The sequence below is a fragment of the Phyllopteryx taeniolatus genome, chromosome 2 (assembly GCF_024500385.1).
Source record: "Phyllopteryx taeniolatus isolate TA_2022b chromosome 2, UOR_Ptae_1.2, whole genome shotgun sequence".
NCBI lineage: Eukaryota > Metazoa > Chordata > Actinopteri > Syngnathiformes > Syngnathidae > Phyllopteryx > Phyllopteryx taeniolatus.
In genome coordinates this window covers 7,667,934-7,680,022 of record NC_084503.1, presented here as the reverse complement: position 1 = coordinate 7,680,022, position 12,089 = coordinate 7,667,934, and the positions used below count along the sequence as shown (strand labels likewise).

The 12,089-nt window shown below is 43.1% G+C and overlaps 1 protein-coding gene across 3 annotated transcripts in view; it reads left to right on the top strand.

Moving 5' to 3' along the window:
- Positions 1–1,167: 1,167 nt before the first annotated feature.
- The window catches only part of cemip (cell migration inducing hyaluronidase 1), a 113,731-nt gene continuing 102,809 nt past the window's right edge, over positions 1,168–12,089 (top strand). The window contains exon 1 of one of the 3 annotated variants that reach the window (XM_061758024.1): positions 1,168–1,322. The gene's annotated coding sequence lies outside the window, so the exon portion shown is untranslated. Of the gene's footprint in view, positions 1,323–6,343; positions 6,363–12,089 lie in introns of those variants that run through there. The other 2 variants (XM_061758045.1, XM_061758035.1) reach the window with 2 other exon arrangements.

Here is a 12,089-nt window from a genome sequence, read left to right as displayed (position 1 = left end):
GTTCATCACGTGTCCTAAAAACATTATTGTTAAATAGTTGTTGCAGGTGGTTCATTCCATGTTGTTCCCATGTACTAAAATGAAGGGGTATATTATGAATTTCGAAATCTGGATTATGCCAGATTGGGGAGAGCATACTGGGAGCAAATTGAGATCCTGTTGATTTGAAACTTTGCCACCAAGCCGTTAAGGTGGATGCGATCATTGGGTTCTTGAAGCATTTATGGCGTTTAAAACTAGTAGAAATAGTTTTGGTAGTTTTATGTTGTTGCAGTCTGTTTGTTCCAATTCTAGCCAAGAATCACACTCCTCACTGTGGTGCAACCATTTGATGAGGTATTGTAATTGGTTAGCTAAATAATAGTGTTTAAAGTTGGGAGCATTTAGGCCTCCCTCCTGTTTACTTTTCTGAAGAGTGGATCGACTTATTCTATTTTTCTTATTTTTTGAATAAAAATTTATTACAGCAGAATCTAAGGTTCGAAACCAGTTCTATGTGGGTTTCTTTTCAGCGCACGCAGCGGATAAATCCAAAGCGTCCTACAGCTTGGAGGTGGGTTCCATTTTTCATGATTTTGGAGCCTCATTTTACATGTCTGGCAATTTTCTTGATTTGTTCAAATTTGCCAGGCTTGTTAACACTTCGTTGTGTCAAAATTTCAGATATTTGATTTGATTTTCACTGTACAGGGCTGATTGTACTGATTGATTTGTTACGAATAAAGAGCAGTCATGAAAATGAAACGCACTAAAAAGCATGCAAATATGCAGACTGATGTTATGTTGAGTATTCGTGTCATTCAATCACTCACTCATAATTCACGTCGCAGTGGAATGTGAACACACACAGCTGTTTTATTGCACATCAGGCAGTTCAAAAAAGCAGTAGTTTTCCTGGTATGCAGCGTGCCTATGTGGTTGGTGCCGTGCTGTCCTCTTTTTAAAAAAAAAACAAACAAAAAAAAAAAAAAGCGAGACTGAGTTTCACAAAGTTGTTATTTACCCCCCCCCCGCCCCCCCCCCCCACACACACACCAGAAATTGCACCACAAAAACATGCATGCAAGAAAACGTTTGCACAAATGAGTGTTAAATTATCATAGGTGCACGCCCGCGCACACGCACACGCACACGCACAAACGAGCGCCATCCAGAAGCGCTGTGGGCGTGTCTTTCCTCCAGCACGAGTAAATAGAAGCGCGCGCGGTTATCCCCGCAAGAAATGACAGCGTCTCCTTGCTCCGGTGCCGGCACCAGCTATTACACATTTGCTTCGAATTTACAGCTTTCGGGACCCGGCACAGATTATTCGCAACATTTCGGTAAGAATTTCTGCTTTCTTAACGAGCCTTTTTTCGCTGCGATGGGACATTCTATGAGTTTTGATTCATTCCGAGAGCGTCGTTTGTCCGCCGGGAGCCACAGGTGTGCATCTTTTCCTTGTCCTTGCCCGCTTGTCTCTATGTAGCGTCTGTGTCAATCAAGTGGCTGCTGAACTGTTGAACGCACTCCGCCTCCCGTAGTGCCGAGTGAGACCAAGGTAGGTCTGCTGCAAGCCGGGTTCCTCCACAATCACCGTGCGTGCAAAGTGCAAGCGTGACTGGACAAAAAAAAGGACAATTGCCACAGTCGCGTCCTCGTTTGTGATGACATCACGCGGCATTGCGAGCCATGCGCATGCAATTACGTCGAGATGCTGCTTTAGTGCTCCTCTCTCGTGTGCGCAGTGCCCACTGGCTGTCTTGACTCTGAAGTCGTCACAAGTGCATTTTGCAGTGCACCCACAGGTGATCATTTCCCTTTTGGCAAGGAGAAGAAAGGCTTCACTCTTCTTGTTTTAGGCAATTCAGTTGCTTTTGTTTTTAGCCCCCTTATTGTGCTATTCTTACTGTTCGAAGAGAAAACAAACAAACGCAAAGAAGTGTTGGGAAAATACGAACGTCAGTAAGTACAATTAACCATAACGAGCACCCAGGCAATGAGGGCCTCGACCAATCAAAACACATCGGTGAACATATCTACAAATACCAAGAACATATGCCTCCCATGTGTATTATTGCAACAAGATGAAACGATTCTCTTATACAAGGGAAAGAATTAGGGCTGCAACTAATGATTATTTTAATAATTTATTCATCTGTTGAGTATTATTTTTTTTTTGGGGGGATTCATCAAAAAAAAAGAAAAACTTCCCAACAATTTCCATCAGGACATAATTTCAAATTGCAGTACTGAAAATGCACAAACAGAAACTGATTATGATTCAGTAACAGTAACATGTCAGAAAATGGAAAAATATTGATCGTTCTTTTTGGAGTAAAAGCATATTGCAAATGTCTCACAACACAAAGATAATCAGTCCGCTTTTATGGAGGCCTACAGAAATTTGAGAATTTGACTGTCGAGAGGCTGAAATTCTGAGGATTTGGACCATTTTTACGTTAAAACAAAGTCTCTAAAGGGTTGAACAAAATAGTCGTTGCTTAATTTGATAATCGATTAGTTGTCGTCGGCAAAGGTTGAATTAGTTGTCGATCCATTGGTTAACTGTTGCACCGCTCGAAATAATAACATGTAGAGAATAAAGAATGCTCAAATATAAAAGGATGTTTTCAGTCAAGACTTGAGAGTTCACACAGGGGGGAAGTTGTGATTGACAGGAGTAGCCTACTGCCTATCATCAGGCTGCGGCTGCAGAATATTAGTCCGCTCTGACTTTCAGATGAGACTGAGGGTTGGGTAGGAATACAAATATCCCCTTACATCACGAGCAAGCAAGTAAGTGTACAGTACAGTAGTCACATGTTGAGAAATCGATACAGGGGACCCTTTCTCTTCTTTGTTTTTGTTGGTTAGCATGTGGAGTTCCGATTGATTATTTTGAAATGGAAAACGTCTGGCCGGCTCAATTTAAATACAGGTAGACTTCACATAAATGACTCGGTATACTTTTGTGCTCTACTGAGCATAGTTTTTCTACAGAGGGGAAAACGAGAAATGTGTGCTGGTTTTCACGTTGAGTGTATGTTATCCTGTATTTGTTAACATCGCATTATATAAAGAAAATTGCACTGTTATTATTTTTCCCAATATCGTGCAGCCCCAGTAAATGTCATCGTCTGCATGTAATTACTAGTTGAGATGAACCACCAGCACAGGCTGTGAGCCAATCTGCATTTCTTCATGCAGATCTCTTTCATGTCAAGAAGTTGATGTACAACCCCAATTCCAATGAAGTTGGGATGTTGTGTGAAACATAAATAAAAACAGAACACAATGATTTGCAAATCATGTTCAACCTATATTGAAAACACTACAAAGACTAGATATTTCATGTTCAGACTGATAAACTTGATTGTTTTGAGCAAATAATCATTAACTTAGAATTTGATGGCTGCAACACATTCCAAAAAAGCTGGGACAGGTGGCAAAAAAGACTGAGAAAGTTGAGGAATACTCATCCAACACCTGTTTGGAACATCCCACAGGTGAACAAGCTAATTGGGAACAGGTGGTGCCACAAGCAGCGATGGGGCGAGGTTCACCTCTTTGTGTCTCTTTTTGTCTTTGTGAACAAGTGCGTGAGAAAATAGTCGAACAGTTTAAGGACAATGTTCCTCAATGTACAATTGCAAGGAATTTAGGGATTTCTTCATCTAGGGTCCATAATATCATCAAAAGGTACAGAACATCTGGAGAAATCACTGCATGTAAGCGGCAAGGCCGAAAACCAACATTGAATGCCCGTGACCTTCGATCCCTCAGGCGTCACTGCATCAAAAACTGACATCTACGTGTAAAGGATATCACCACATGGGCTCAGGAACACTTCAGAAAACCAATGTCAGTAAATACAGTTCGGCGCTACATCCGTAAGTGCAACTTGAAACTCTACTATGCAAAGCAAAAGCAATTTATCAACAACACCCAGAAACGCCGCCAGCTTCTCTGGGCCCGAGCTCATCTAGGATGGACTGATTCAAAGTGGAAAAGTGTTCTGTGGTACGGCGAGTCCACATTTCCAATTGTTTTTGGAAATTGTGGACGTCGTGTCCTCGGGGCCAAAGAGGAAAAGAACCATCTGGACTGTTATGGACGCAAAGTTCAAAAGCCAGCATCTGTGATGGAACGGGGCTGTGTTAGTGCCAATGGCATGGGTAACTTACACATCTGTGAAGGCACCATTAATGCTGAAAGGTACATACAGGTTTTGGAGAAACATATGCTGCCTTCCAAGCAACGTCGTTTTCATGGACGCGTCCCTGCTTATTTCAGCAAAAGAATGCCAATCCACATTCTGCACGTGTTACAACAGCGTGGCTTCTTAGTAAAAGAGTGCGGGTACTAGACTGGCCTGCCTGCAGTCCAGACCTGTCTCCCATTGAAAATGTGTAGCGCATTATGAAGCGTAAAATATGACAACGGAGACCCCGGACTGTTGAACCGCTGAAGCTGTACATCGAGCAAGAATGGGAAAGAATTCCACCTACAACTCAACAATTAGTGTCCTCAGTTCCCAAATGTTTATTGAATGTTGTTAAAAGAAAAGGTGATGAAACACATTGGTAAACATGACGCTGTCCCAGCTTTTTTGAACGTGTTGCAGCCATAAAATTCGAAGTTAATGATTATTTGCTAAAAACAATAAAGTTTATCAGTTTGAACATTAAATATCTTGTCTTTGTAGTGTATGTCATTAAATATAGCTCGAACATGATTTGCAAATCATTGTATTCTGTTTTTATTTATGTTTAACACAACGCCCCAACTTCATTGGAATTGGGGTTGTACAATACTTTTACTCTTCACTGCAATTCCTCTGATGGCCACTGCATGTTTTCCATCTCACCACGTTGTACACAGGATCGAATGATTAAATCCATCGCTTTCAACAATCACAAAGCTGGCACAATTCAATAGTCTGGCAAGGCACTTTTTGTGCATCGATGTCACTTCTGGTCTGCAGCTGAAAAGGATTTATCCAGTATGGCACTGCCCAGAGTATTTATTAACCAAGTATGTCATAAACAGAAAGCAAATTTGTTGTTTAGTTGGTGTACTATAACAAAAAAATGACCACCCCAATAAAATATACATTTCGGATATATACACAAATGTAGAGAAGGTGCATAATTCAGAAATATAAAATGCAGTAATTATGTCAGTGTCAATGATACTGGCACGAATGCACTAATAATCAAACGTCTGGCAAATAATGCCAACGTGTCAGTGAATTTATAAGTCAATTGTTTAAAATGTTGATGGCAAGGGGGAAAAAAGCTGTTGAAATCTCTGGCGGTTTTGGTGTCCAGTGCTCCACTGTGCCGACCAGATGGAAGGAGCTGGAACAGGTGTGGTGTCCAAGGTGGGCTGAGATGAAAAGAATTCTATCTGACTACTACTTGTACTTACTTCTTGCAAGTTGTGAGTCCTCAAGACTTGGTAGGGGGGGGTACCGATGAACTGTTAGTTGCAGTCTGGTTTTATCTTTCTTTTTGGCATCACCAAATAAGATAGTTATAAAGATCGAGATACTTTATGAATATAACCTTTTTTTAGTCCCACACTGGAGAAATTTGCACGGTTTCAGCAGCAATAGTGGGTACAAGAAATTAAATTTAGCATGCAAGGAGGACATAGACAATGTAAGCAGTAATATGCTGTAAGCACAGGTCATAAATAAATGAGAGATCATAAATATCGGGATTGAAATTTTCTGTAAAGAAAACATTTGTGCAAAAATGCACATCGCACAAAATACAAAAATAACAAACTATCCAATGTTCTGGTTGTACGTTTGGCAGGAAGGAGCGGTGGAACAGCGTGGGTGTAAAATCTGTCGCTGAAGGAACTGTACAGTGCTGTCGGAGTGTCTTGGAGGGGTGGGCAGGGTTGTCTAGCATGGATGGGAGCTTAGCCATCATCTTCCTGCTCCCTACTGTGCCAACTGAGTCCAGGGAGACAGAGCGAGCCCTCTTGACATGTTTGTCCAGCCTCTTTTTGTCCTGAGCAGCTATGCCTCCTGCCGAGCAGACCACTCAGTAGAAGATGACTGATGCAACCACCGAGTCATCAAAGTTCTTCAGGAGTGTGTCCCTTGAACACTGAAGGACCTAAGCCGCAGGAAGAGTCTGCTCTGACCTTTTGTGTAGACAGCTTCTATGTTGTCGCTCCACTGTAGTTTTTTTTTTTTTGTGAACACCCACGTACTTTGTACTTGTAGGTTGAGAAGCTTGAGAACCTTTCAATGTCCATTCCGTGGCTGTTCAAAAGTGCATGTGGAGAGTGACAGTGCCTGCTAAAATCCACCACCACCACCAATGTTGAGGGGGTTTTACTGAAACCACTCCACAAAGCTCTGGGTAAGTTCTTTGTACTCTTGGTCGTCTCCGTCAGTAATGAGGCCCACAATGGCAGCGTTGTCAGAGAGCTTCTGCAGGTGACGGGTAGGGATGCTGTCGCCGAAGTCTGCTGTGTAAAAGGTGAATAGAAGCCAGGACAGTTTCTTGTCGTGTCGATGCCGGGAAGCATGGAAGACTTGCACCCCTTATTTTCATAATACAAGACTGTACAGCGAAATGAAGGAGCACTCGCAGGACATAAATGAAAAGAATCAGTACAATAATACATTTACATCACTCACATACCAGCATTCATTCACTTACCACAAAGCAGCATCACTGTATGTGTTGGGCATCTAAATAAGATATTTGTCAGAAATTGCACATTAATTGGGTCTTATGATTTAGTTTGAATTTATTGTTCAGTGTGATTATGGCATTGGGGTAGAAACTATTCAAGAAGCGTGTGGTGCATGTGTGAATGGATCTAAATCTCCTTCCACATGGCAAATATTCAAAAAGATGGGGGCAGGGGGAAGTGTGGAATGGGTGTTGGAGGATGTTGTGTGACCTCTGCAGGCATCAAGAAGTCAAATTGTCACTCAGGGGCAGTAGCTGGGAGTTGTTGATGTGTTGTCCGTTTTTTATAATTCTCTGCAGGATCCGTAGGTCAGAACACTCCCAATATGTGATGAATGATCACAGAAAACTCTTTCATTTACTGCTGTGTAGAACTCTGGTGGCAAGACTTGCTTCCTCAGCAGGCACAGAAAGTAAATTATGTGCTTGGCCTTTTTGATGATGGTGTTTCTTTTGGACTTCCACTGTTCTTGAGAGACTATAGTTCCAAGGAACTTAAATGTCTGGATGCTTGACACAGTGAAGCTGGGCAGTGTAAGGTGTAGCTGTGGTGGAGGATGTCTCCTGAAGTGAGTCATCTCTACAATCTTGAGCGTGTTGAGATGCAGACTTGTCAACAATGTCCGTGCTGTCATCTGCAAACTTCAACGTTGAGGTGCGGTCATCCATGGAGAGAGGCCACATCCTTTGGGGTTACCAGCCTCACCCCTTGTGTCCTACCTGTCAAGAAGCTGTTAATCCACTGGCAGATACTGAGCTGGACCATTGATGTGTTCCAGGGAGAAGTGCAGACCCATGTTAACTACATCCTTCCCAGATCTGTTTGCCTGATAGGCAAATTGCAGGGGTCCAGCAGGTGTCTTGTAATGTTTTTCCGGTAGTCCAATACTAGATGTTCAAATGATTTCATGACCACAGACAGTATTGTCATTCAGTCATGAAATGGCAGTTTTATTGGGGACTGTAATCATAGTAGAGCATGTAAAGCAGGGTTTGACTTCAGCCAGTTCCAGAGATTTAATGACGAGATGCCTGGCGACCACACACACACACACATACACACACACACACTTTCAACACACACACACACACACACACACACTTTCACAAACGGATATAGGATGTCACATTGTATATATATTTGTTTAAACGGCCAGTTGAAATTTCAAAATCAGAAATGTATGAAGTCGAGATCGTCCTATAATTCCAGTTTTCATTCATTGGTCCACTACTAATTGGTCCACATTTTTACCACAAACTATCCAGATTTAAGTTTTTCCTGCATGGTGACATTAGATGAAGTAAACAGTGATCAGTCACACCCAAAGCTGCTTGGGGGACAGAATTATATTCATATTTTAGAGTGATATAGCACTAAACCTGGTGTGACACTCAAAATACTGATTTATGTTTTGGCAGTTCATGGTTGAGTTTTTCCTCTGTTGAAGTCTCTGATAATAATAATAATAATAATAATAATAAGGAACGGGTCTGGGTGTTCTTGCTCCAATTTAGTGTAGCTGTTTACCTCTTTTTTTTGTTTAAGGTAAACAAATAAATATTTGAACAAATGTTGCTTTCCTGTTGGTTAACTCTGGTGAAAGTGGAAGATGATCCAAGTACTGTAAGCCATCTTTTGAATGGTTCAATTTTCCCCTTGAGGCACCAACCGCAATTAGCTGTCTTTTGAATCTATTAAAATGTGTTCTTGTTCGTATTCAATATGCCATGCATATCAGAAAACCTTTGCATTGAACACAAAACAATACATTTGTATTTGTTACATGCGCCCGTGTTTCTACGTTTATTTGGGTAATTATCATACCGTCAAATCTCATCCAGTGTTCTCTTCTATAATCTATGAAAAAGTGGCAAGTGAGGAATAAATACTTTTTACTCAAATCCCTTCCTACTCACTTCTCAATTTGAAAGTTTCTCATGAAAGCACACGACTTTTGGCAGCTACGAAGCTATAATTTTCCGGTGTAGGTTGTAGTTTCCACTCGTTGCAAACACACACAGAAATACAGAGGGAAGTCCTGGAAGAGGGCTGGCATCAGGGATGAGGGCAGACAGCCAACACACACAGTTTACTTGACAAAAAAACAACATTTTGGACTCTTAAGAAAATGTGTGTTTCCTCTGGTCATCATTGTGATGCCCTGTGTTCTGCATGTGAAGAATAACCACACCGCTGTCTCGGAGGTTGCACAGGCAGAATTCAAAACTATCCATCCATCCATTTTCTGAGCCGCTTCTCCTCACTAGGGTCGCGGGCGTGCTGGAGCCTATCCCAGCTGTCATCGGGCAGGAGGCGGGGTACACCCTGAACTGGTTGCCAGCCAATCGCAGGGCACATAGGAACAAACAACCATTTGCACTCACAGTCATGCCTACGGGCAATTTAGAGTCTCCAATTCAGGCATGTTTTTTGGGATGTGGGAGGAAACCGGAGTGCCCGGAGAAAACCCACGCAGGCACGGGGAGAACATGCAAACTCCACACAGGCGGGGCCGGGGATTGAACCCGGGTCCTCAGAACTGTGAGGCTGACGCTCTAACCAGTCGGCCACCGTGCCGCCGAATTCAAAACTAATCCATCCAATTAGAAGAGCAGTTGTTTTTCTGTCTCTACTATCTACTCTGCTATATAAGCTGCCCCTAAATCAGTAGGGTAATGAATGAAATCAAATGTGCAACAGGACTTTTATGTAACACTAAATGCAAAAACGACCCCTGTCCTGACATTCAAACAGAACAATGGCTCTTGCTCTGTTTGACGGAAAAAATGTTTACTGACTGTCATACCACTTGAGGTACATAAACACACAGTGCATTCGGTAACTGTTAACAGACATGCCTGTGAATATTCCCATTCATCCAGTTCATTACATTACATTTGTCCTCCAGACTGTAACATTTGGATCAATCAATGATGAGGTAAGAGCTGTCGATATACGATATGTAAACTAAGAACAAAAAAAACGAAAACTAAAATCAGCTCAACATATTAAGAAGATTAATATTTGCCCGGGTTTGATATTACAAGTAATCTGTACCCCTCTCACTCCAATCTCCGGAAAATATGTACTTTAGGGTCATTTCGTTGTTTACCAAGTAATTATTCATGCATGACAACCCTTGCCTTTGCCTCTCAGAAACAAATGCTGGCCTCCAAAACAAAGTAGGAACAACAATGGTCGAATATATGGAGACACACAGAAATAATCACTGTCGTGTCTCCTCATCCGCTTTCACACAGAGTTGACTCTGGTGAAAACACTGCTGGCATTTTGCAGCAGAGAAGTCAAGTGTGAAGCCGCTGGCCAAGAAAGCCTCAGGAGTGATTAGTAGAGTTTAAGCAGAATCACAGTAGGCATGGTGCTGTCAAAAGAGATAATGAAGCATGTCAGTGTACAGAAAAGAGCAGATCTCCACAAGAACCCTCACACTGCTGGGCGAAGCCTGTGAACCCAGTCTTATTAATGGAAGAGACACTCACATTTGCTTCTTGGTGATCTTGCTTGCTCATCGACCTATATTTGCCAAGATATGTGTTTGGACATGCAAACGCGACTAGGAGAGGAAGTGCGCGTGTGTGTGTGTGTGTGTGTGTGTGTGTGTGTGTGTGTGCCTGCTGTTCATAATGATGATGATGAGCAAGTGCAATCACGATTAACATGACATGCCTGATGGTTTGTTTTCCAAGAGTTGGAAAGATCCAACCAGGAAAGAATTTTGGAATCTTGTGTGCAAAATGGCAGATGCTTTTGTCGTTTTAAAGGTCACTAGTCCAAGGCACTGTTTGTCACGCTACATTACTGGTAAATCAGGTGGCACTTATGTCAAAGTCCATATACTGTAACTAGGTAATGAATATAACTGAATTCTGAGAAAACCATACATTATCTGAATGGATACCATGGTTTACAATGTTGCAATCACTTTTTGCTTCAAAACAAAGTGTGTGGCAGCGGCCTTGTTTGCTTCATTTTTTAGCTGTTCAGTTTTATATTGCAGCTGTATCTGTGTTAAGCTTGGTAGAGGCACTGTTTGATTACCTTCCATTCCAAGATTACCTAGCTGTGTTATCGTGATTTCAGCTATCTGGCACGGGGACCCAAGTCCCTAAGTTAAAAAAAAATAATAATAGTCCTCTCAATTGATTACAGGTAATAGTTTTTAGGATGATTGTCGAAATGTTCTGACTTCCAGTAAACCTTTGATGAATGAGCGGGCGCAACCTTCCTTGAGCCATCACCTTTTCGTGGTGGAAAGGTTTGTGTGTCCCCAATTATCCTAGGGGCTAAGTTATCAGGGGATTTAGGCCCCTGGTAGGGTCACCCGGGGCAAACAGGTCCTAGGTGAGGGAGCAGACAAAGCATGCCTCAAAGACCCCCGATGAAGAGAGAAAGAAAGAGAAAACATTACAGAATACATTTCCCCTTGCCCGGCCTTTGGTCACCGGTGCCCCCCTCTGGCCTTGATGGCAAGCGCCTGGTGACCTGCAGCCATGTGGCTTGGCTGAGCACAGCCCGAAGAGGCAACATGGGTTTCCCTACCCATGGCCTCACCACCTGTCAGAGGGACCAAGCAGGTTGGGTGGAGTGTGAGCTGGGGGACCTTTGCATTCTGATCCATGGCTACAGAAGCTGGCTCCAGGAACGTGGAATGTCACCTCTTTGGCAGGGGAAGAACCTGTGCTGGTGTGCAAGGTGAAGAGAGGGGCAGAGCTGTCAACCAATCACCACCTGGTGGTAGTCACCTCCATTGGTGGGGGGGAAATGCTGGCGTGACCTGGAAGGCCTAAACATTTTGTGAGGGTCTGCTGGGAACATCTTGCAGGACTTTCAACTTCCACCTCCGGCACAACTTTGACCACATTATGGGGAAGGCAGGTGACGTTAAGTCTGACTGGGCCATGTTCCACGCCTCCATTCTTGAGGCAGCTGGCCTGAGGTGTGGCCATAAGGTGGTCTGTGCCTGTCGTGGCGGCAATCCCCGAACCCGTTGGTGGACACGAGTGATGAGTGTGATGAATATGATGAATGCCATCAAGCTGCAGGAGTCCTATCAGGCATTTTTCTTTTTTTTTTGCCTCTGGGACTCTAGAAGCAGTTGATGGGTACCGGTAGACCGAGCGTTCAGTACAGAGTACTCACCCTTTTTGGAGTCCTTGGAGGGGGTGCTGGAGAGCGCTCCTACTGGGGACTCCATCGTTCTGCTGGGGGACTTCAATGCTCATATGAGCAATAACAGTGAGACCTGGAAGGAGGTGATTAGGAGGAACCCACCCCCCCCGCCCCCCCCAAGTGGCGTGGTGTGTGGACTTCTGTGCTCATCACGAATTGTCCATAACGAACACCATGTTCAAGCATAAGGATGTCCA